At 43.5% G+C, this 5,206-nt stretch overlaps 1 pseudogene; it reads right to left on the bottom strand.

Annotated features, from left to right (window-relative positions):
- Positions 1–647: 647 nt before the first annotated feature.
- LOC130684349 (FAU ubiquitin-like and ribosomal protein S30) lies at positions 648–4,289 on the bottom strand (annotated as a pseudogene).
- Between the last annotated feature and the right edge of the window lie 917 nt (positions 4,290–5,206).

Consider the following 5,206-nt stretch of genomic DNA (forward strand, 5'->3'; position numbering starts at 1 on the left):
GTTGCAAATAAATACAACTCTACGGCAATCTTGAACAAAGATTCAGATTTAAACAAGGGAGTATATAACATGTTTACAGTGGAAGGTGCCCAGTGTGCAGGAGGAAACCAACCTTAAGATGAAGCCCGTGCTGAGAACTGCAGCACACAGAGGAGGGAAGAGGGTCTGTGATGGACCACTGTTCATGCTTGGGGCCTGCCCTGCCTCTAAAGTTTCAGTTACATGAGATCATTAGCCCAGGTGAGTAGGAATCAGGTATGTTTCATACAGATAAAGAGGATACTAACTAACACAATGAACCATGGCTGCAGCTTTACACACATTCTGTTGGAGAACATAGTTCAGAGTGTAAGCATGCAGTCACTGGAGTTTTATGGGAAAACCAGGGGCCTTGAAACAGGAGAGATGTGAGTTCCCATGTTGACTCCTCTATTTACTAGTTGCAAGTCTTGGGCTAGTTGTCTATCCCTGTACATCATTTGATCCATATGTAAAGAGTATATTACAATAACTATCTGGCAGGATGTTAAGGATTAAAATGTCAGTGAGATAAAGTACATAGTGAGTAGGCAAAAAAAAGGTAGCTAGTAAGCTAGTATTAATTAGTAAAAGAAAATGCTCTTTGTTGACAGGTCTAAGTGGCTTTATTAGAGACAGCCGGGATTACAAATGACTGAAGAGTTGGCATTGGGGCCTGTGGGTAAAATTGCAGTATTTCCAGACTCTCTCACCAGGCTTTAGTGCATCTCCATATCAACAGGTGTTTCCAAGGGGTGGAGAGAAGTAGTCCATCTCCATATCAGTGGGTAATTACTTGGGCAAGCAGGGCTTATCTGGACCTGAGAGGTTGGGGGGAGAATTTGCTCGCTTCTGCCTCAGCCAGAGAGAGAGAGAGAGAGACGTGGGATGACTGCTTGTAAGCAATAAATGGGTTTTAAACTTAATTTCTTCCTTTGACTGATTTTGGTTTCAAAGGTATCTTGTCCCAGGATTTCCCCTCCTAGTAGTTACAGGGTCCTTCTTGCCAGAGGTGGGCACACTGACAAACTGTCAGTTGTACTGCATCCACTATTGGACCTGGCCTGTCTTCTTTTTCTTTTTCTCCTGTTTGGCCACTCTGGGAGCCCAGCCTCTTACTTTGCCAGCACAGGCCAGGGATCCATGGGTTTTACCTCCAAGCATGCAGTTGGCTACTTCCATGGTGGCCAGAGCCTCCACACCATGCTGGCCTGCAGTAGCCTCATCCTCTGGGGCGAGCCTGCCAGGAGCACAACTTGGTTTTCGGGAGCGAGGCTATGGGAGACTTCATCTGGGGGACCGTCTCCCAACCAGTCACCTCAAGGGTGTGTAGTTCCTGGGTGCAGACAGAGCTGCCTGTTGGTGGCTGAACTGAGGTTACCACTGCCCCTACTGAGAAGATGGAGTTCAGAAAGGGGAAGGAGCGGGTTTGCACACGTCCTCACCACCTGCTGCCTGTGACTAAAATATTTTTTGACCCAAGTCTCATTTCTTTGATTTTTCTCATAAAACTTCACAGAAGGGTTGCCAAAGTTGTCCTCTACATTCCTCAGGTTCAAGTGTATTTGAAGCCTACCATAATCAGATTTTAGTGCCCTTATCAAGGTCATTAAATCCAGTGAGTTTTCCAGTACTCATCTTGCTCTTCATTTCAGCTGCATTCAAGTAATTGGCCACTTTTTCCTTCTTAAAATGCTCTCTTCTCTTGGCTACCAGAGCACCACACTTTCTGAATTTGCCCTTGCCTTTTTCATTAGTTGCCTCTTTGCTGGTTTTCTCCTTAATTTTGGGATACTTCAAAGCTCAACTGTGGCCCTTTTTTTCTCCCTCTATAATTCCCCTATGTGACAATTCAGCCCCCAAGGCTTCCTCTGCCGTTGGTTTGCTGATGACTTTCACACTGATAAGTCTAACCCAAATCTCTCCTGAACTCCAAGTCATACATGCAGCTTCCTGCTTGACATCTCCACTGGGATGCCTGTTCTCCTGTCTCCCTGCAACCACCTAGTGTAGCCGTGGTTCTTCTCCCCTCTGCTCTTGTAATAATCTCTTGATTGGTGTCTCCATGACAACTCTGGCCACTTCCCTCCCCACCTCTCAGGCATTCTCCACACAGCAGCTAAAATGATTTTGTTTTTAAAATGCAATCCAGAACACGTATCTTAATCTCTTACCAGCTTAAAATCCCCCAGTGCTGTCCCATAGTTCTTGTGATGACGTCCAAACTCTATTGAGGCTGACAAGACTGGCCCTACTTGCTGGGCCACCGTCGTTCCCCAAAGATTCACCTGGTACCACTCTCCTGCCTCACTATCCTCTGGGCACTATGGTCTTCTCTTGACCTCAACAGGCCCAGTTTAGGGCCGCTCCCCTTGCTTTTGCCTCTTTCTGGAATGTTCTTCCTCTGGCTGGCTTCTTGTCATTTAATTCATTCAGTCTCTAGCACAAATGTTACTTTGTTCAAGGGAACTTTTCCAAAGGAACTCCACAGCCACTATCTATCACTTTATTCCACTTCACAATTTTTCATAGCATTTATTATTCATTAGAATTATCATCTGTCTCCCTCATTAGGATGTAAACTGCCTTAGAGCTGAAATCATGTCCTCTTATTTACCACCCTATTTCCCTCATCCAGAACAGTGCTTGGTACCTAGCAAGTACTCAAAATTCTTATTGAATGAATAAAGGAATGAATGAGTAACAATAGTGTTTAGCCAAAATTGAATAGCATTTGCTATTTTGTGGTGCCCTTTCACTTTCACTACCTAATGTCATCCCCACGATAACCTGTGAGGTAGGTATTATTGTTGTGTCCATTTACAGATGAAGTGACTAATTTAGCACCTTTTTACCTCCACATCTGAAAGAATAGAATTGCATGTTTTTAAAGCCCTCCAAAGAAGAATCAGGAACTTTAGCAAAATTATTTAATAGGCTGAGCTAACCATTTGTGAAATTTTGCTTTCGTTCTTAACCAAAAGTCAGAAATTGAACTACATGTGTTTCTATCCTGAATACTACCAAGCATTCAAAGAAAATTCTCTCTATTATTCCTGGGTCCAGATGCAAGAGGTCCATGGTAGTCGATGCCCTGTAATTAAATGAGATTTCAGGCTGAGCTTCTAATCCCTTGAGACACAGAATGTGCAGCTGTACTAATAACTCAGCCTATTATATGGGAGGCCAGCCGGGCCCTTATTTCTGTATGTATGCACACACATACACACACACCACACATACACATTCACATTTATGTTTTTAAAGCCAACAACAGTCTAAACACAAGGTTCTCATTCTGTCTTTAAATATGGAAAATAATATTAGATTAAGTTAATGTAATCACCAGCATCATGTTCTGTAAATTGAAAACTAATGCAGCTTTGTTCCCCAGACCCCAGATTGCCCAAGAAATCAGAATTTCCAGAATACCCAGACCCACTTCTTGTGATGATAAAATATATGTACCCCACTTGGAGTGAGGTGCATAATTTAATATTTTATTGTGTTTGATTTATAGGCTTCCTCAGTCCTTATTAAATTCAAGTTTTCACAATTGAGGAAAGGCCTTAAAGAAAACATATTTTGTGGTTAAAGATGTATCCCATATGTGCCGGGCTGGCAATTTAAGAGGCTGGGTAACCGCTCTCTAAGCCCTCGCAGCACTGCTCCAAGTCCTGGGTGCCACTCAGGTCAGCAGGGCTGAGGGAGAGGGTCAGTGGGGAGTCCAGGCTGACAGCAATGCCTTTTTCTCTGAGGTACATGGAAATCCACTTCAGGAGAAAATCTGGTATGCAAGGCCTTGAAGAGTTACATCAAATTTGGCTTTTGTCTGTTTTAAAACAAGACTTAAGCGGGGAGAGAGAGTGAATTGTTTCTGGTGCCTTCGGCAAGGCTTCGGCTACATACACTTTGAGAGCAGCAGTTCCCTGGCGGACAGAGAACTGGACGTGACCTCTAATACCTGCAGTGTGAGAAATGTTACACGGAACCACAGACATTTTCAGGCGGGAATTCCAGGTCCTGATGAACAGATGGAGGTTCCTCTGGACTTTTGGCTGTCAGTACTTTTGCCTCTGCCCCAAGGACTCTGGCCATTGAAAGGGATCCAAGCTACAGGACTGACATCACTGAACAATGGAAATATCCTTTCATCTTTTCCAAACTAACAGTCCCTGTTAATCTTAATCCAATTCCCTTGCCTCCTAACCTTGAAGACATTGCCAAGCGCCTGGTCCCTGAGGAATCATTCGCTTATGCTTCTCCTGCATGTTTGCATTTCCATTAGGTTAGTGCTCACATTCTGTCCTAGCTCTGGGCCCACACAGCAGGGAACAGGAGCTGTGCTCTCCACTTTGCATCCTTTATGTCATCTCAAAGCCATCTTTCATTCTTTTCTTCTCCCACATGTACTACTTCTCATCCATCATTAACTCTTACTGATTCTCTTTTCTTGGTATCTCCTGAAACCATTCACTTCTTTATATTTCCACTGCTCAATCTGAGTCCAGGCCACCTCCAGGTCTTGCTTTTATCATCAAAACAATCTAATAGGTTTTCTTGACTCAACTCTTGCCCCCTGTCTACCTCCCCTTGCCTATTCATTCCCTGCTCAGCAGCCAGGGTGGTTTTTCTAAAATACCTATTTATCTCAACATCTCATTCCCCTGCTTAAACCTTTAGCATCTTCTCATTTCCTTTGAGATAAAATCCAGACTCCTTACCATGGCTTATGAGGTCCTATCAGCATCTCTCCCTTCTAATGCTTGCACTATACGTTTTCCAGTAAAGCCTGTTGGGCTTTTCCTTGCCTCTGAACCTTTGCCTATGCTGTTCCTTAGTATTTTCCTGTCTTTTCAGCTGGCTAATTGTTACTCATGCTTTTGTTCTCAACTTAGATGGCACTTCAACTTGACACCTTCCTTGACCTCCTCTCTATCTTGTTCTTCTCCCACATAGCATTTTGTCCTCCTAGTACAGCACATAGACTTTATTATAATTGTGGTTTATCTTCTTTTCTTTCCCCTAAACTGAAAGTTTCCCAAGGACAGAAACTGTATATACCTTGCTCTCTTTTCTATCTTTATCACCTATCTCAGTGCCCAGCAAATAGAAAGACATTAATAGCCATTAAATATTCATCTTTATATCCTTCCACACATCTTGCCTCGGTGCCTTGCACAGTACC

Source organism: Manis pentadactyla, chromosome 7 (assembly GCF_030020395.1).
Source record: "Manis pentadactyla isolate mManPen7 chromosome 7, mManPen7.hap1, whole genome shotgun sequence".
NCBI lineage: Eukaryota > Metazoa > Chordata > Mammalia > Pholidota > Manidae > Manis > Manis pentadactyla.